Source organism: Ostrea edulis, chromosome 9, assembly GCF_947568905.1.
Source record: "Ostrea edulis chromosome 9, xbOstEdul1.1, whole genome shotgun sequence".
Classification (NCBI taxonomy): Eukaryota; Metazoa; Mollusca; class Bivalvia; order Ostreida; family Ostreidae; genus Ostrea; species Ostrea edulis.
In genome coordinates this window covers 27,456,312-27,478,596 of record NC_079172.1, presented here as the reverse complement: position 1 = coordinate 27,478,596, position 22,285 = coordinate 27,456,312, and the positions used below count along the sequence as shown (strand labels likewise).

The window sequence follows — 22,285 nt, the reverse complement described above, 5'->3', positions numbered from 1 at the left end:
TTTTAGATATAAATTCTCATGAAGTTTTAATTTTGGCCTCAAAAATCTGAAGCAGGGCTAAATTTGTATTTCAAACTAGAGATTGGCAGTTTGTGGGTGTGATTATCTTTTGTTATTTGTTTACACCGAATGTTGACTCACATATTGTACGAGCATGCTTGTCTAGTTCTAGATAAGAGGGATTGCACCAAAGGAAACATGTAATCAAATCACTGTACAACGTGGGAAAAAAGTACTTACTCATATATCATGGGTAAATCCAGATTTTATTTTTTAATTATATATAATCACATTCCTTTAAAAAAAAAAGGTTAACTTTATAAAAATAACTCATTAGGACTGTTCAGTCTGATCGCTGTTTCAGGGTTTTGCAGGATTGCTGGTACCTTTTCTCGAAAAATGTCAAGCATGGTGTTTGTCTGATTAATCAACAATCTCCTAGACCAGTTGTGTAACTCCCATTGTCTCTCATCAATGATGACAAATATGTCCAATTGTTCAACCATCACTCTAAAATTACCCTCTCAATCTGGACTCTTACGTGTGGACATTGCAATGTCAAAAGAGACAATCACAGATAGTAGGTCTCCAAATATCATAATGGACAAAGTGTTTCTTAATAATCCTTCAATGCACATGTCCTCCATTGCACAACTACAATTTCCACCCAAATTCTTCTCATAATTGAAAGGTACCAAGAGGAAAATCATAAGTATTAGTATATCAAATATACCAATATTTGTGTATATTTTCAAAAAACTACATGTTTTAATATACATGGATAAAACAATGATGAATTCATCTTGTAATTCCTAGGGTGAAGTTTTGTTAAAGTAAAAACATATCCTTTCAGTGCCTCACAGATCGAGCAGAGTGATAGAAAAATGCAGGAAAACTTTAGTTTATTTTGACAAATCATACCAGTCTCCCTGTTCAAAATATCGTCTGCTACAGAGCACGTGTAGAGTGAAGCATCAGACTGCTGCTTATTCTGATAACACTGCTAAGCCCTGTCCTCTTGCCACATATGCTTAATTGCTGTAGGGGTGTAAATTTTTCTAGGTTACTCCCGGCCTTTAAGATGCTTTATATTACAAAATTAATATTTCACTTGTTTGTTTGTATACATGATGAGGCTCGAGTCTTTGTTTACATAACACAGATTCAAAGCTAAAATATTGCTTTTATTCTGGCGTTCCGAAGGTAAAATATTTTGGTTGTCAGCATTAAACCAGTAATATTTTTAATATTTATTAACATAACAAATCGTGAACCAGTACCTCTAATTAAACTGTAAGGATGGAATTCTTTAGTAGAGATGTGCAGTTGCATAATCTGGGTACAGTTGTTCATTCTGGGCATACTTTGGATATGCAGTTGTATAGCACGTGTATAAGGTTGCATACTCTACAAGTAGAGTTGCTGTTATATATACAAGTAGAGTTGCTGTTATATAAACAAGAAGAGTTGCTGCTATATATACAATTAGAGTTGATGTTATATATACAAGTAGAGTTGTTGTTATATATACAAGTAGAGTTGTTGTTATATATACAAGTAGAGTTATTGTTATATATACAAGTAGAGGTGCTGTTATATATACAAGTAGAGTTATTGTTATATGTACAAGTAGAGTTGCTGTTATATATACAAGTAGAGTTGCTGTTATATATACAAGTAGAGTTGTTGTTATATATACAAGTAGAGTTGTTGTTATATATACAACTAGAGTTGTTGTTATATACACAAGTAGAGTTGCTGTTTTATATACAAGTAGAGTTGTTGTTATATATACAGGTAGAGTTGTTGTTATATATACAAGTAGAGTTGTTGTTATATACACAAGTAGAGTTGTTGTTATATATACAAGTAGAGTTATTGTTATATATACAAGTAGAGTTGCTGTTATATATACAAGTAGAGTTGCTGTTATATATACAAGTAGAGTTATTGTTATATATTCTGGGTATAGATATCTATAGTGTGGGTATAATGATATAATCTGGATATGGAGGTACATGTATGTAGTCCTGTCAAAGAGTAGTATAATTGAGATGTTGAGAATTTGTAATTCATATGGAGACGTCACCATTGCAGGTAAAGGATTGCAAACTTAAGGTCCATGCTCGGCGCTTACAGCCTTTGAGCAGGAAGGGATTTTTATTGTGCCACACCTGCTGTGACACGGGGCCGCGGTTTTTGTGGTATCATCCGTAGGACCGCCCTATTTAGTCTCCTCTAACGACAAGGGGTACTGAGGACCTATTTCAACCCGGATCCCCACGGGATAGAGGTGTATAGTCTGCGTATGGATTTAGTTATAAAATCTTGGCATGAATTAAGCCATTGATATTGTTTTAGTTATTTTTTCACAAGCATAATGACAACTTTCCTTTACGATCAGCAAGAAGCATTGTAAATGAATAAACACAGAATCGTTTTGGTGGTGATATTCGCAAGTTATTGCATAGAAAATCCATTAGCAGTATGGAGCTTTAGATCAAGCGGTGTGGTACGTATATGCAACGTAGTGTTTAATTTTTTCCTGGATATTAAAACTTTTATGTAGAATAGAAAAAATATTTATAAGACCTTTCCTTAATTTGGTGTCACTGATTCACTGAGTCCCAAGAAACAGTCACCTCAGTTTGATCTTTGATGAAAACTGGGTTTTCAAAATTTTTCCTATTTTAAATGTTGTCAAGTTTCATATATCGCACTATTGAATTTCAATATACCCTTCAATAGAATACGATGTCTGATAACCTTGATCTGATTATGTATGAGTAAGTATCTATTTTAGCAATGCCTGATTGTTGTACCATCCAGTGTCAAAGTGACCATGTTGGTGTCAGAGGTCATGTGCGCCAGAGACGAGGCAGACTTTAAAGTGCAGATCATGTCAATGACTCTCCTCATGTCAGGGATGTGTACATTTCTACAGAATACCATAGGGATCAAGTTTGTTGTAATGTGTCCAACAACTTACTTATAATGATAGCTATCTATATCTATCTATCGATATATATATATATATATATATATATATATATATATATATATATATATAAAAGCACAAAAACCCAACAACACCCTACTTTCTTAAAGTGTCGGATCTGAGAAGATACAAGGCCAGTAAAGAAATTTATAAAAGCACTGAAAAGGCCACGACACTGTTGGTTATTTAAAACTCAAATTTTCGACGCAACCCGCGTCTTTATCAAGAGACATAAATTACATAAACAAATATGTCGTTTTTGTGTGTTATTTGTTTATGTAATTTATGTCTCTTGATAAAGACGCGGGTTGCGTCGAAAATTTGAGTTTTAAATAACCAACAGTGTCGTGGCCTTTTCAGTGCTTTTATATATATATATATATATATATATATATATATATATATATATATACAGTATAATTTGTCCAAACCGGCCTCTGAGTACTCCGGCGCTCTGTCAATTCCGGCCACAAAATATAGTCCCTAACATTTCTTTAACAAATCCTTTATTAATAATTCCCTGTACTCCGGACACTGCGTATTCTGTATATCGGCCGGCTTACACAGTCCCAACTGCTATCAATTAACTTTAATTATCCTGTGTAAACCGGCCCCTCGATGATACACCACCCTAATTGTTGCGGTCAATTGTATTCGGTGTACACAAGGTCCCAACTGCTCGTAATTAGCTCTAATTACCGCATTTAAACCACCCACCCCACAATGACCAACCTGTCGGTATTCGGTCGATCACACGCGGTGTACACAAAGGGTGTCTCAAGGGAAGCCACAGGTAAGTAAAAGAGTGCAACTGGCGAGGAGTCGCGATCAGTTTAAAATAAAACCTGATTTTTAGGGGGTGCACTTTTCAATTATGACAGCACCACGCACGAGGTAATGGCGCTCCCCCTAACGACAGAGACGAGAACTGACATTAAAAGATAAAGTTCAATTAATCGATGAATTCGATACATTCTTGGAATGAAACAAAATCGGCAACAATCCCGTTATGTTTTCCAAAAGCAGGGTTTCCCCTCGTGGACTTCTCGGAGCTCTACGGCGAGTCAGACAGTGATGATATGCAGTTAGCTAGCACAACTCGCCATGTCCGGTCGATCACTCGGCATTGCATTAGTTTCCGTTTCACAAATTGAGACAGTTGAAAGCGATACATTTACAATGAAAGCTGGGAAAGACAAATTTTAAACGAACACAACACAAACTTGACGAACGTACATAATGTAGCACTTGATAACGGCGATGATGTAGACGAAATCGACAATCTACCAACAGAAAATTGCGCGAATAATTCCCAGATTTTAAACTGTTTAATAAAAATTGAAACTTTTTCAAATGAGCACGACAATAAAACACTGACATTTATATTTTTACATTTTGAATTCTTTTGTAATATATTAAAACGTTAGCAATCATTACACACGTATGCATAGATAGTGAATACAAGGGAAGCAACTCTCATTATTGTAAACATTCTGCACTCCGGACTCTGTGCAAACCGGCCAATATCTTTGGAATCACACATAGCCGGTTTAGACAGATTATACTGTATATATATATATATATATATATATATATATATATATATATATATATATATATATTAAAATATCTGTATCTCGAATATGGTTTATCTCAAATACCCTGTTTGAGTCGAAGTCGAACGCCGGTCCCGGCCGTTTTCCCTATTTAAATGATTAAAAATCTTCTGATATTTAGGGTAATCTCGGTAATCTCGAATACCCCGCTCATTCAAACGCGGTAGAACATCTTTAGAAAATGAAGCCAGGTTTGGACGCCACTGACGAAGAAATGTGCAAGAAAGTTGGGGATCTGGTATACTCTGATAGGAGAACTCAAGTGGAAAAAATAGCGCAGGCATTAAGCATTTCACATGCTAGCGTTTCAACAATCTTAAATGATCGTTTAGGTATGCGCAAGCTAACAGCCCGTTGGGTCTCCAAATCCCTTAGCGATGAGCAAATGGCAACCAAAGCATCAATATGCAGCGCCTTGTTGAAGCGTTTTAGGTTAAAAGATGATTTTCTTTTGCGTCTGGTGACTGTAGATGAGACTTTGGTTCATTATTATGAGTCAAAGAATAAAGCTCAGAGTTGTCAGTGGGTAGGGCCTGGGTCCCCGAGGCCAAATACGTTCACGACGCAATCATCTGCTGGCAAGGTGATCGTCACAGTATTTGGGGACGCAAAAGGTGTTATGATGTTGGACTTTTTACCCAAGAGAAGTACAATAACTGGAGTGTACTGTACGAACCTGCTAGACCAGCTGAGAACCGCCATCCGTGAAAAACGCCGAGGTAAACTCTCTGAAGGTGTTTTGCTGCAACAGCACAACGGGAGAGTCGCCACTTGCAAAGTTGCAATGAATGCTTGCTGTAGGGCAAAACGGGTATGAATGAATACCACATTCTGCCAATTCGCCTGATCTAGCTCCTAGCGACTTCTTCCTAATCCCAAACTTGAAAAAGGATATCTGTGGACGTCATTTCCGGTCTGACGAAAACGTCGTGACGACAGTTGAGGAGTGGGTCAATGGAAAGGATCCTAACTTTTTCAGTTCTGGGCTGATGACGCTTGAACACCGTTGGTCCAAGTACATCACACTAGAGGGTAATTACATCGAAAAAGAAGACATGGATCTCAACCGGAAATAGGTTCGGCTGGTTACGTATTGAATCGCCCTGGTATATAAAACAATATATAAATCTATCTCCTATATATTAGGAAATGCTTTCTCATTCTTGCATTTTTGATAATAAAATTACTTTGCTTTATCTGCTTATCAGGATCCCTCTTTATCAAGGTCCAGTTTCAATGTATGTACTTCCTCTCCTTGCTGTCCTGGATCTACCTGAGTACGCATGTCCAAGCCGTACCTCATTCATGAATCGGACATCGTGTATGTTATCAGTTAAAATTCAATACTGAATGATTCACTTTGGTCGTTGTTTTTTCATTCATTACCAATTAAATAAGATTGATCACATAATTACTTGTGTTGATTTTGTTCGTTAATTTCAGATAACGGAACAGATTTCCATCGAACTAGTGAAACGATCAACTCAACATATTTCCAAGTTGTTGTGGTTCCAAGATTTTTAAAAGTAAAATGTACCTCTTTGTTTTTCAAAAGAACAAAACCTATGCTGGTTTATACTTTTTTATTGACAAGGATAATCAAAAGCATAAATACATTATAAACAATGCTTGCTGTTTACAGATAATGTAAATAGTTGTCAATATCAGTGTGTGTATAACATCAAAACGTACCACTTTTCAACACTTTACCCGAGCGTTCCTAACTATTAAGTAAATATCAGGCTATACAGCTATGTTTTCAATAAAAATGGAACAGGGAAACAATTATTCGAGCACAAATCACTTTTTTAAACACCACTGATTCTACGAACTGAAGTTGATATTAAAAAAAGATGCTTGCATTTCTCATTGACAGTATATACAGTACATAATCTTCAAGATGAAGATGGTGATCGGGTCTTCCAACAGCTGTTGGAATTCACTCGGGCACAATTTGTTCTCCATTATAACGTTGCCTGTTTTTCTATTCGTATCAGGAAGAATTGATTCAAAAACTTTCCAATGAGAAGAAAACATTTCTTACGGTGGCCTTCAACTCAACATTTAGATATACTATCTAAATAATACTTCGTTACTAGCTTGAAAATACGGATGTATATTTAATTGGTGTGATAAAATTTAGAAATTCATTTCAAAATTAAGGATTATCTCCCTCATGCATAGCTCTGATACTTAGAGGAATTTGGCTCCAGTCCAGCACAAGTATTCTAAAGTTGATATAAAAAAGATGCTGGAGATCCTCTTTGACAATATCTTCGTAGTCTTTGGTGATCAGGTCTTCAAACAGTATGTTGTAATTCCCATGGGTACGAATTGTGCTCCTTTGTTAACTGACATATTTTTATATTCTTATGAAGTAGAATTCATTCAAAAACTTCTCCGTGAGAAGAAAAAATCTCTTGCATGAATTGTGCTCCTTTGTTAGCTGACCTGTTATTACATTCTGGACATTTAGAATTGTCGACGACGTTGTATCGATTAATAATCATTTTCATTCATACACGTGTGTCGATTCGATATATCCTAGTAAACTCAAAATAAAGGACTCCATAGTCTTACACATCTGCTTTGTACTTAGAAATTTCTTGAACATAGATGATTATATCAAACTAACAACTCCACTTTATGACAAAACGGATACTTTCAGCTTTTCCATCGTCAACTTCCCATATTCATATAGCATTAGTCTATCAATACTCATCACCTGGATATGATGTTTGTGTGTTTATGTTTCCCAATTGATTCGATACCCAAGAGCTTGTTCTGTGTATGATTTTAAAACGAGGCTGGCTACTCACAAACAAGTTGATCTTTTTAAACCCTGTGTTTAAAAAGTTTCGTTTAAAGTCTGCATTTCGCAAATTCTATAGTCGTTACAACGATCTACCTAGCAAATACAACCTATCATTGGGTCAAATGCTGTCTCAGGTGTTGCATAATTGGGTCAAATGCTGTCTCAGGTGTTGCATACCTATTGTTAGGCCGTTCTGTATATGATTTGTCTACAGTTTACTCCGTTTACCTGATCAAGACAGAGTCTCACGGCGGATGTGACCGGTTAACAGGTGATGCTTACTCATCCTAGACACCTAATTCCACCTCTGGTATACCCAGGGTTCCGTGTTTGCTCAACTCTTAATTTTGCATTCTTTATAATAGGTATGGGGTTAATTACTGTTCGTTATCTTCACCCTTTCAGGTGAAGACAACAGTTTAATTAACAATGCTTGTTTTCATTCATATATATATATTCCATATATCCCAGTGAACTCGAAATAGAAGACACCACATAGTCCTCCATATTTGCTTCATATTGGGACATTTATTGAACATAGATGCTATCTAGCAACTCAATTCGACAAAGACAATGACTTCAGTTTCTTCATCGTTAACTTCCCATATTGGTGTAACAATATTCATTTATCACCTGCATATGATGTGTATATATCTCAACTGATTCGATAGGCAAGAGCTTGTTCTGTGTATGGTCATTTTTTAAATCAAGGCAGTCTAATGACAAATAAGTTGATGGTGCAGGGTTTTCAACAGTCTAGTTTAAAATCAGCATTTCGCAAATTCTATGGTCATTATAACGATCTAGTTTGCCAATACAAACTATTATTGGGTCAAATGCTGTTTGACTTGTTTCATACCGATTGTTAGGACATTCTTCGCACACTTAATTTGACTACGGATAACTCCATCTGATCAAGATATAGGCGGATGTGACCGGTCGACAAGAATGCTTATTCCTCCTGGGCACCTAATCCCACCTCTGGTATACCCAGGGGTCCGTGTTTGCCCATTTTTCTAAATTGTATTGCTTATAGGAGTTATGAGATTGATCACTATTCGTTATTTCCGCCATTCATGTTTATGTCAAGATGAAATGGTCAGCAGTATTACTGAGAAGTTAGTTTTGAATGTCTTTTATTGATAAAATCAAAAGGATTGGGAACAAGTTTTATCAATTTACTATTCTCTCTCTCTCTCTCTCTCTCTCTCTCTCTCTCTCTCTCTCTCATATTGAGAAGTAAAATGCATTGAAACATCATAGATGTAGATTTGTAACTGAAGAAAAAGTGGTAATTAGAGTCAGAAAACTGAACGAATTGATTTCATTGTAGTTGTCTGGCACGCTGATTCTGGCTGGGTTTCTTCATATGCTGGTAGGTGTGACTGGAACTGTAGGGATCTTTCTTCGATATATTGGACCAATCACGATCATTCCAACCATTCTCCTCGTGGGGATCAATATATATACAGTAGCTTACATGTTTTGCAGCACCCACTGGGGAATGTCCATTTTGTAAGTTTTATATGACTATCAGAATTTCTTTTATTGTACGTCGCCAAGCGTTCGGCATCTAGAAGTGAGAATCACGGATTTTTTGGATATGGTCTTTAAAACGGAGGTACCGTATGGCGGGAGGCGTTGGCACGATAAATAACCCTCACTGCTACGACCCTGAGCGCTAAGCGTAGGTCTAAATGTGTGATACTTTACCTACACCTGGTGACGCCTCAATATGAGTGGAAAATTCTCGATGAGACGTAAAAACAATTAATCAATTAATCAATCAATTTTGTATTGTCTTTGTTCATATAGAAGTTTCTTCTATTTATTGATAATGAAATTTTTTTTGAGAAACCTTTTGGCACACATAGGACCGTTTTCATGGTGTTTGATAAAACAAAGAGGCCTACACTTCAAATCTGGACACTTATCCCCTTTTAAAGCTGAACTATATATCTAAAATACCACCACATGAAATTCAAACCCTAAATAAACACACAAGTAAAACGGATTTTTCAATTACGATCAGAAATACGAATGTTTATTAAAACATGTATTTGAATTTCACTTAGTGTTCTGAATGTCACGATCAGATATACAATAATTGCAGTTTGTTTTCTGAAATTTGATGTTAAGATTATATTTTCGATTTCCGATTTAGTTGAGTTCTGGACTGAATGATTGATTGATTGTATATTGTTTAAGGTCCCACTCGAGACTTTTTCACTCATATGGAGACAGAATGAAGAATTTGTCAGAGGGAAATAAGTGAATTTTATTTTCAATAGATAGATAGATCAAGAGAGATAGTAGTAGTAGTAATGTTATTCAGGCAGGACAATCATTTTTGTATAAAACATGAAAATTTGAATGAATAAATACACATGTCAGTTGTATAAAACTTAGCACACCAGATGCTGTCAGTCATTTTATCACAGTATTGTCATCACATACAAGATAGTATCACTGTTGCATTATGTACTTATATCACAGTCTACCTAGGATAACCCATTACAGCAAAAATATCATCGCTTATTTCCAATGGGGTCCTTTAGAATTAAAAAATATATCTATGTCAATAAATAAATTACAATTGGATGGCATGGACAGCAATGTGTAAAATATTTTGGTAATTGAATGATATAGTGTGGCCTGAATAGAGTAAGATCAATGTACAATTAAAAACTTAAAATGAATAATAAACCGTGAATGAGGTTCAATTTCTATATACAAACTCCCTATTCTCCCTCTGGCGGGCTTCTTGTGCAAGATGTGTTTTAACTAATGATTTGAAATTTACTTTATTATTAACGGACTTAACTTCAGATGGTAAAGAATTCCAGTCTTTAATAGCATGGTAGCAAAAATTGGAACTATTATAAGCCCCACCCTTGGAACCATGAAATTAAAATTGGTAACATTGTTGTTTTTAACAAAATGCACGTGCAAGTATCTTGGTGCAAGGTCATGAAAAATATTAAAAACATGATTAAGACGCAGTTGTTTAACTCTATCAGCTACACAGAGTGTGTTAATTGAATCAAAGACTTCACAAGATAGAGACATGTAGATTAATAGTACATTTTCATTAATGAATTCATGCAGTTTGAAAATATTACAGAACTACCTGCATTGCTGTTGTGTTGTCCATGTACCTAGACCGCCATAAAATGCCAATTCCAGTCTGGTCAAGAGACAAGGGATTTCATATCATTCGATACCCACTACATCAAGTATTTTCGGTAAAATAGTCTTACCATGTTCATGTATTCAATGTACATGTATATCTTTTCATATATTTTAACGATTTTATTTTAAGTCATTAAAGTTAAACACAATTTTTCTTCCAATTTAATTTATCATATTGAGTATGAAAAAATGAAAATAGCACACAGTAATCAATTTCATAAATCTTAAAATGAATACAAAATTAGAAGTAGAACAAACACGGATCCTTGGACATACCGGAGGTGAAGTTATGTGCCTAGGCGGGGTAAGCATCTCCTGTTTGATCTCAATTTATTTCTCAGTAGCCTGTCTCGATTTTATAAACTTATCATTCACATAACATGTTATTGCCTATGGAATCAGTTGAGAGACAAACATCATATGCATGTGATAATGGAATATTGCTACATAGATACGGGATGTTGACAATGGAGAAACCGAGGTCATCCAGTGTGTCATAATGGTTTCTTGTTAGTTTGTAGGTAGCATCTATATTAAATAAAGTATCCAAGTATGAAGCAGATATGGAAGACTCTGTAGTGTCTTTTATTTCGAGTTCACTGGGACATATCAAATATACATATCAATGAATACGAGTATCGTTAGATAGATAAAACTTCGTCGATACATATATATGTCTAGTTGAAGGTCACCGCACGAGAAAGCTTTGAATCAATTTTGTCACGTAAGAGTATAAAAACATATCATTGATCAATCTCATAACTCGTATAAGGAATAGAAAATAGAGTTGGGCAAACACAGAACCCTGGACATACCAGAAGCGGGATCAGGTGCCTAAAATAAGTAACCATCCCCTGTCGAACGGTCACACCCGCCATGAGTCCTATATCTTGAACAGGTAAACAGAGCAATTCGTAGTAAGAATTAGTATGCCAAGAACATCCTAACAATCGGTATGAAACAAGTCAGACAACATTTGACCCAATGATAAGTTGTATTGGCAAACAATATCATTATAACGACCATAGAATTTGCGAAATGCTGACTTTAAACGAGACTGTTGAAAACCCTATAACATCAACTGGTTTGCCAGTAGCCTGTCTCAATTTAAAAACTGATCATACGCAGAACAAGCTCTTGAGTATCAAATCAGTTGAGAGATATAAACATCATATGCAGGTGATAATGGAATATTGCTGCATCAATATCGGAAGTTGACGATGGAGAAAAGAGAGAGAAAGAACTATTTAAGAATGTATAGTAATCAAGCAAATTTCAGGAATAACCTTTGTGCTGGGTCCTGATATGTCATATGCCACCTATTCCATTGGCAGCGTTCGATTTTCAAAGGACAACCTCTGGGTTTTTTAGATGTGATGTGTTTCCTTTAATAATTCTGAAAGGTGTTGGTTGCTGGAGGCATTGGGTGGACAATTTCTGTTATTCTGACGAAGGTGGGGGCATTCAGTGACGATCCCAAAAGTCCTGAGTTCTATGCAAGAACTGATTCCAGAAATACAGTTATCGAGAAAACTCCGTGGCTTGTATTTCCATATCCAGGTATGTCTTCATGCGTTTTGCAATATAAGCAATGTTAATGCTCCCAACTAAGTTGAACTTTGCCAAATTATGTTTTAAGAAGTTGACTTTGATAAATGAAATGTATGTCATTGCCTTGAGCCCTATACGAAATAACAATTATTGTTTTCTAAGAAGGTATACCATCAAGCATAAAATGAATGGAACCATATAAAAGTTTTGATACAGGACCGCATAAGGTCACATGCATTATTTATCATGTTTTCATACTCTATACTAAACTTGTATTGCATTAAACCTTGCTCTGATGTAAACATTTGGTTTCAAATCTGCTCCTTCGTGTCCCTAAGCATTACGATCTGAATTGATCAAGGTTAACATTGCTTACAGGCAGAAATTTACATCCTGTTCATTCAATTTATCATTCTCCCTATTTTTGCGTCCCCTTTCGTAATCTTAAACATGAGCAACAAATACGAAGGTTCAAGTTGCACACTCGTCAACACCTACCAAAGCAATCTTTTTAAAACATTCTGCATACTATCGATATTTCTGTTTCACGCTTTACTTTCAGATTAATCGTTGTTTCATCCAAACGTTTGAAATCTTTGTCTTAGGAATGTATGGAGTACCGGGTTTCGACGTCGGCGCATTTGCAGCTTTTATTACGGCTACTATCACATCCATCATCGACTCCATAGCCTATTATTACGCCGCCGCTAGAGTGGCTCGCGTTCCATCACCCCCGGTGCATGCAATCAATCGAGGTGTCGCGATCGAAGGTTTCATGAGTATGATAGCGGGACTCTGGGGTGCCTCACACGCTACAACAACGTCTGGGGGAATCATTGGAATCGTCGGTCTTACGAAGGTTAACAATTTCTTATCAAATTCTACGCCATTAGCATGCTTAATGAATTTGTTTTGTTAAAGTGAATCCAAGACTTAAAAAGTTGTGGTAAATTGCATTATTATGGGTTCAAACTAGAAAAAAGTATGTTAATATTATTATCCAAAATATAGGTCAGTAACCAAAATAAACACGTGGGGATAGGTCATTTTGAACTCCACATGAAGTGGAGGATGTGGACATTAGATTTATGTTCATTCGTGCATGTATACACGTATTGTAAAACATGTATACTGTACATGTATTGTATCCAAATCATTTGATGAAGAACATTTCTTTACACCAAAAGTTACTCGTAAGCAAAAACAATATCTTTTCACCATGGCATTTCCTCGAATTCTACATATTGATTTGTCATTGCTTAAAAACATACAAATGTGATAATGTACATATTCATGTACTCCCATGAACATTGCATGAGCAAATATGCCATTCATTCTTATATAGCCAAAAATTGAGGGCAAATATAAACAGTCTATTTTTAATGTCTTTATATGTAGTATGTGTATCTGCTGTTTTTATATACTGCACGTCTCATCATTAATCAGTATGGATACACTGCCCCCTACCGGTTTGTAAAACTGAAGGGGACTATATCTTTCTTATTCATCTGTCCGTCCGACCCTCTGTCTGTCAGTTTATTCCATTGGTTATCCAGACTTTTTCCCGTTATACTTGCAAGGATTCGTATGATACTTCAGTATGGTTCCAGAGTGGCAAACTACAGATCAAGTCCGAATTTTGTAATGTTTGATAGACAAAATTGTTACGTTTTTATTTTCATCGGGATCGGATTTGTGTTGTAGGATATCTGAAAAGGGGCAGTTGATGAAATTCGGTTATGTAAATAGTGACTTCATTAATTTAAATGTCAAACTCATTAATCACAAAAGGAACATATCCATGAAAATTTATATCAAATCTGTTAATCACTGGAGTATTTTATTTCTGCAGACGATGAGCAAGTCGGATCAGTCGGAAGTACACATTTACCGCATTCCTGCAATCGAAATCGTGGGTATGCTACTTCGAAATTGGCCTTTACACAATTATTTCCCCATGTATTTGTTGTTGTTGCACAAACAGTGACCCACATTTGATGTGAACTGCATCGAAACTAGGCAAACGGTATGTCGCAGGATGACCGAGTTTCTAGTTTCTGTTCAATCCTAGATTTACTACGCGACACATAGGATATATAGACTACATGTTTGTGAATTGAATCTAATAATTACATAATTTTGAATAAGACTATTTCATACCTGATAAAAAAAAACTAAATGCGTCAACTGTATGAATAACAACACATCAAATTAATTCGTTATTGGTAAACATGTCGACTTGGTAATAATGTTTTAAGCCACAGTTCAAGGTCAAACAACATTAAATGTAAATTCTCTCGAATATTACACCCGTCAATAAAAGGAGCATGGACACGATTTGAGCTGATAATTCTCAAATTTTATTTTTCCATTTTAAATATTTACAATGCTTACAAGTAATTAAGGCATTTCTATTGGTAAGCAAAACTTTAATTTGATTGATTGTATATTGTATAACGTGCCTCTCGAAAAATTTTCACTCATAGGGAGACGTCACCAAGACCGGTAAAGGGCTTCAAATTTTAGGCTTATGTTCGGCGCTTACGGCCATTGAGCAGTTAGGGTTCTTTAGCGTGCCACAGCTACTATGACACGGGACATCCATTTGTAAGGTCGTATCCGTGGACCCATGGCATTCACACCTGATGCCGAGCGTTTGGTGATGGAACTGTCTCTATCTGTTTTAGCAACTTAGATCAGTTGCGGATGGGATTCGAGAACCCGACTTTCCACATGCGGGGCGAACGCTCTACCGCGGTGGTTGAAAAACTTTGAATGTCAGTTGTCGAATTATAAGAGATATACAGAGCTCATCATTCTTTATTTTGTAAACAAGGCTCGTGGCATGCTTTTGTTTACATAGGTTAACAATGCTAGTAAATGCTTCGTTTAAAGCAGATTTTTCAATTTATAAGTTAATTCTGAACACAGTTAAACAGTTTCTAGTTTTTGTCACATCTCATTTTGTTTAAACATGATATTTTCTATGAGGCAATCTATACGTGAAGAAAAGCATGGCGCAAGCCTTGTTTACATAACAAGAAATTATGAGTGCTGTATCTCATGTAACTCAATAACTGACATTCAAATTTTTTCTGACCATTAGAAATACCTTTTAAGCATTATAAACATTAAAAATATGGAAAATAGAATTGAAAAATTTTCAGTCCAAATCGTTTCCACACCCCTTTGATGGGGGCTCCGGTAGAAGACAGGTATTGCTTATAAATGCAATACTCAAAAAAGGCTTGTTGTTTTAAGCATACGCCGTAACTTGTATTTCACGGAGAAAATTTAATCCACGGGATACAATGAAAATGTGAAGACGAATAGTGATCAATCTCGTAACTTCTATAAACAATACAAACTTTCTAATTTAATTGGATCAATCTATATTTATCTATTGTATTTCGTCTATCTTTGATATGTTTAGGGATATATTCATTTCTTCATATCAAAGGATAGCTTAATAAAATTTCAAAACTTTTTCACCTATATGAAGACATCACACGTACGTAAGTACAAGTATTATTCAAATAAAAAAATACAACAAACCCATGTATGTATTTAATTAATCAATAAATGATGATACATGTACTTTCTACTTTTATTGAATTCAGGCTTCAAAACTCCAATGTTTAAATTTTACTTTCAGATGCATTATCATCGTCTTATTACCCGTGCATGCACAAGTTAATGTATAGTACACCATGATGCAAACTAGTTTAATTACAAAACATAGATATTATGTCTAGTTTGTATCTATAAACATGTGTGTGGGGAAGGGGGTGCGTGTGTGTGTGAAATTTTCATTAATCCCCTAGGGATCCGGGTTAGAATAGCTCCTTAGACAGTACCCCTTGCTTGTCCTCACCGACTAAAACGGGCGGTCCTTCAAATGAGACCGCGAAAACCGAGGCCCCGTGTCACAGCAGATGTGACACGATAAAGCTCAAAGACCATAAATGCCGATTGATTGATTGTATATTGTTAAACTTCCCTTTCGAGAATCTTTCACTCAGTAAGCGCGAGCATAAGCCCAAATATTGCAGCCTTTCACCGACAATGGTGACGTATCCATATGAGTGAAAAATTCTCGAGAGGGGCGTTAAACAATATAAAATCAATCTACGTAATCGACCACGCCCATTTTGCCAAATAGTTAACACTTCCATTCCTTTTGACATTCCCACAAATTAGACATTCCTTAAATGTTTCATAAGTTCAGGCTTTATGTAGATTGTAAACGTAACATCTGTGTCTCTCTATTATTGAGAAATAAAATACAACAAAGCAGCAATACACGAAACACAGGAAAATTTGGTACTTCCCCGATATGATCATTTTAATCTAAACAACTCTGTAATATCGAAAAGAATTTTAGAGATCAAGCATTTTTATATGATTTCCAATGTATCTTTCTTAGGTAGCGAGCAGACATGTATTCCAAATGCTAGGTGTTTTGTTGATGGTTCTAGCTGTTCTTGGGAAAGTGGCCGGTGTTCTAGTGACCATACCATACCCTGTGGTGGGCGGAATACAAGTGGTGGGCTTTGGAATCTTTATCGGACTCGTTTTCGGAAACTGTCAGTACATCGACATGAATTCAACAAGGAACCGGCAGTCATTGGAATTTCTATATTGTGGGGTCTTGTCATACCATACTGGTCAAAACTGAGAGGTGATGACGTCATCAATACAGGTGTGAGCAAAAAAGAAAACACTTCTCTTTGAATTTGCAGTATACATTTACATCTGAAAGTGTAGATTATAATTATATAGTTCTTATATCTACATTTGGTTATTGTTATACAGTATCACCATATACGAATTTTGGACGTCACTAGACAGTGTCCTTTAAGTATATCTGTTGATTATACATATTTATTATTTGTCCTATATACATAGATATCTTGAGTCCTGTCTAAGCCTAATATATTATCAAGCTTCTATGCCACTAAACTCAACTAAGGAGTATCTTTTGAATACTCTACAGACAGAAGACAGACGGATATCACACTACCACATAACGGTCTTCCAGTCTTGATATGTGGCAAACGACCAGTCGTGGCAGTTCAGCGCTTAGAGCCTTCGCTTTCTAACCGTGATCGTTCGACCTTTGGCCGCGTCAAACCTAAGACGCTAAAGTAGAGAGTGACTACTCTTTTGTCATACGCTAATCATTTAAAAGTGAAAGCTGAAGGTCTTTCGGAGGTTGCCTCGAAAACCGAGGTCCCGTGTCAAGATAGGCGTTGCATGATAACGATTGAACTCTCATTGTTATGGCTCAGAGTGGCATCCTGAAGTCTTAAATTTGTTCAACTTCATCTACAGTAGGTGAAGTTTTAGAATGTGTTTGTGAAACACTGATGCCCCTGTAGGAGAGCAAAGTAATTCCGGTACCTAAAGAATGTTCTTGTTATAAGAAATACAACTGTATGAAGCTCTTGCACTAACTGTTGAAAAGGTATGATCAAGGTTAAAGTTCTTCAGAAAAGGTCAACCTCCGAGGTCACAATTGTTATATCACCAGGAATACACATCAATCGGATCACGTGCTCATCCTTTTCCGTAACCGCTAAGAAGTTAATTTGCGGTTACGGAAATAGCCGAGTAGCTACGATTGGAATACACATGTGAAATATGAAAGCCCCACTACCACCCATTCAAGTTTTTGCGGACAAACAGACTAACAGACAAACATATCAAAATATCAAAAACTAAACGTCCCTGAATATCCGATTACGTGCGCATAAAGGGACGTACAATAAACTTGTGAACCTACTATGATAAAACGCCTTCAGCCAACCGGTCGCGGTAGCTCGGTGGTAGAGCGTTTGCTTTCTATCCGGAGGTCCTGCGTTTTAGCCCCGTTCGTACCATGGCTGTGTCAAATCTAAGACATAGTTTTAGGTAGCGATTGCTTCTTCGACAAACGCTTGCGAATTTGAAGTAAGAATCATAAGCTCCTTGGATATTACTATAAAAACGGAGGTCCCATATCGTGGCTGACATCAATGCTAGGTCCTAGAGCTCTAACCATAGATTTGAATTTGTGGTACTGCATCTACAGCTGGTGACGTCCCAATATGTGTAAAATCCAAGACGGGACATAAAACAAAACATGGATGTGTACTTTGTAATAAAATAGTTGTATGTCTTCAATTATAGGTAATACAGATGCTGACAACTTTCTGAAGATGATATCAAGAAATCCGAATTTCGCCGGATTCCTTATCGCTCTGATTTTGGACAACACTGTACCTGGTAAATGTGTCATACATGCAGATTTTATAACCAAGGCTATAACATCGAGGGTAGATTGTTTTCTGTCTGGTTGTCCATTTCTCATTGTATAACTTTGTCATGGTCATATATTGAAGATTCTAGAGACTCCACACTACAAGTGAGAGATTACACTCAAGACACGTGACTGATATTATGCAAGTTATCAAGACCAAGGTCAAATTACCACAATTAAACGTGATCACATTCATCGTCACATTCGGGAACGAAGTGTTTCACAAACATATTTTGACTCGATATGTGTCGTAAATTACATGTGATAAAAACAGAAAATAAAACTAGAAATAAAAAAATACCACAGAGTATGGCAAACCAATAACTCAATTTGTCACAATCGGGATTAATTCAGCTTCTCCATCGTCAACTTCCCATATTTATGTAGCAATATACCTTTCTCACCTGTATTATGGTGTTTATCTCTCTCAACTGATTTGATACGCATTAGCATGATCTGCGTGTGATCGGTTTTTAAGTTAGGCTAATGACAAATATGTTGATTGATATTACAGGGATTTCAACAGTCTAGTTTAGAGTAAGCATTTCGTAAATTCTATGTTCGTTATAACGATCTAATTTATAAATACAACTTAGGTAAAATGCTGACTGTCGTGTTTCATACCAGGTTAGGCCGTTCTTGGCTACGGATTACTCTGTTTGTCTGATGAATATGGAGCTCACGGCGGGTGTGAATAATCATGCATTCTTTATAGAAATTGAGATTGATCGCTGTTTGTTTTTATTTATTGCGTGCAAAGATAAAATCGAAATTATTTCAATATTATTTCCAAACTCACCTTAGTCGTAAGTTCGTAGATTGTAAATTAAAGTTCACGCTTGCGTTTGTTGTAAATTTTACACAATTTTGTTGTGATGTTTTATACTCAATCTCGTTTTTGCTCACCCTAAAATGATTTTAAAGTTCCCAATTATAAATGGCTCACGGCTACTGTCAACGGTCGACAGGGTTGTTTACTCCTGGGAACCTGATCCCACCTCTGGTATATCCAAGGGTTCGTGTTTGCTCAACTTCCTATCTCGTGATACAGTAATTGAAAATAAGTTTTTACTTATAGTTACATATTTTCCTAGTTTATGAAATAACACATACTCCTGGGGCTTGATGGTTGGATATTTTAAGAATATTTTGACATACTGAAATGTTGACAGTGGATATTTACTCCCCCTAGGCACCTGCGTCCATCTATGGTATGTTCAGGGGTCCGTGTTTTCCCTACTCTGAATTTTGTATTCTTTACAAGAGCTATGAAATTGATCACCTTTTGTCATCGTACCCTTTTTATCCTATGAAAACGATGTTGTGGACGATTTCTTTATGCAAACATTTAAAATGATATATTTTTGTTGTTGTTCATGAAATGTATGATTAATGTATAAAAGATCCTTAATTTCATATTCATGTCAATAGAAAATGCTTATAACTGCATGCCTTTCTGTAGTATATAATACCCAACATTATATATCATTAAACGTATGAAAATTCATTTTTATCATATAGTTAGATGTGCACATTTTCAATCAACCATCTTAAAGATTTTCTCAGTAAAACACAAATTACTTTAAATTCTTCTCTGTTTGAATGACAGCAACATTAGAAGAAAGAGGGATGATTGTTTGGCAAGCCGCCGATCAAGATGATAAAGTGATGGGTCAAAACATTAAGTTGGAAGAGGGACGAGAGGTTTACGATATTCCTGTTCTGTCAAAGTTCTTAAGGAAGTACCGGATTTCCTCCTATATTCCATTTATACCAACTTACAGTCGAAGACGTTCAAAAAAGTTTAATTGAGTGATCTTCTGCTACAGAAATGGCTAATTGTGGAATTAGTATTCAAGCAGTTATATAGAAAATAGTATTTCCGAAATAATTGCCTTCAATACGACATTGAATACATACGTGTACATGATTGATTTATATTTTTATCTTATCTAATGCACTTTGAAACCTGGTCAAGTATTGTGGGACAAGAGGTTTACGATATTCCCATTCTGTCAAAGTTCTTAAGGAAATACCAAATTTCATCCTATATTCCATTTCTACCAATGTTTCAAGCTCAGGGTGTGGTCGTTATCAGGGGACGCTTACTACTCCTACTCACCTTATCCCACCTCTAGTGTTTCCAGGTGTCCTTGTTTTCTCTTGTAAAGCTAATAGGTCAATACTAGATTGTTTAAGAAAGTTAGCTCCTGAGCTTTTGAGCACAACTGCGCAGGATGCTACAACTAAGTATTTTTCTGGTTCAATACTGATCCCATTGGTGCAAACATATTGCACATCAATAACTGAACATTACCCAGTTTTTAAAAGATTGTGTCGCTTCAAATTTTGAAAGGGTTTGGCAGGGACTATATTTGGTGGGGGAAGGATTAATTAATCCAAAAGTTCTAAATCTGCATGATATTACAGTTTCTGTTTCATCCTATATATCTTCTATTGTTATACTCCTATACATGTAATTCAGTTTTATAATTTGTGATAGAAGTAGTTTAGACTTGGAATTAGTTCAAATGTTGTAATTAACATTACTACAAATCTCAGGTGCAAACGTCTTTGATACATAATAGAAGATCATTACTGTAAAATAAAAGCAGGGAAGGTCCTACTATTGATCCTTATAGAACTCCAAGTTTCACTGGCTGATATGATGATTGTTTCACAAATGGACACTTTGACGTCTATCACAAAAATGTGAAGATAACGAACAGTGATCAATCTCATAACTCCTATAAGGAATACAAAATTAAGAGTTGAGCATAAACGGATCTCTTGATATACTAGAGGTGGGATCAGGTGCTTAGGAGGAGTAAACATCTCCTGTCAACCGGTCACAGCCGCCGTGAGACTTTATCTTGATCAGGGAAACGGAGTAATCCGCAGTCAAAATTAGTGTGTAAAGAACAGCCTAACAAGAGGCATGCAACATTTACATCTAAGTATGATTGAATTCGTTTTAAGGTAGTAGCATAAATTCTACTGATATTACTAGTAAAGGAAAATGGTGTTCTCGGTATCAAATTATTCCAAATGCTACGAAAACCAAATGAATGTTAGTCGATACATATTAGAAGAGATAAAATATTTCGGAGTTTGATTTTAATCTATGCAAATCAATTCAAAAATACCAGTCGTCGCACGTGAGAAAATGCCAGGAGTATATGTATACAATTCGTTACAATGCGATGTACATGCTGACCATATATGTAAATCCCTGGCACGAAAAGTATCTGCCCTCCGAATACTTAAGATTTATCTTCCTATTCTAAAACCGAGGACTCGTGTAATAGCAGGTATGGCACGATAAATATCCCTCCGTGCCCAAAGGCCGAGCATATGCCTAAATGTTTGCAGCCCTTCATCGGCAATGGTGACGTCTCCATATGAGTGAAAAATTCTCAAGAGGGACGTTAAGCAATATACAATCACTCTTTCAATGAATTAGATCTGGTTCAAACTTGGAATTTTGTGAGACATCGCATAAATGAAAAAAGTGAAGATAACGGTAATCAATTTCGTAATTGCTATGTAGAATACAAAATTAAGAGTAGGACAAACATGGACTCCTGGACATACAAGAAATGGGATCAGGTTCCTCGTTAAACTTTTTCAAATCTCTTTTCAATATCCCACCGCTATTTTAGGGAAGGATTTACCTGTACATATAAATTGTCGCCATCACTCAATGCGTTCAAGCATGAAGTTAAAGATAAGTAAAACAATGTTGCAATAATGTTCGAATATAATATATATGTATATATCTGTGATTTGTATATTTTATTGACTGAAAACCC

At 35.9% G+C, this 22,285-nt stretch overlaps 1 pseudogene; it reads left to right on the top strand.

Moving 5' to 3' along the window:
* Window positions 1-1,873: 1,873 nt before the first annotated feature.
* LOC125658841 (solute carrier family 23 member 2-like) lies at window positions 1,874-21,864 on the top strand (annotated as a pseudogene).
* The last annotated feature ends 421 nt before the right edge of the window (window positions 21,865-22,285 follow it).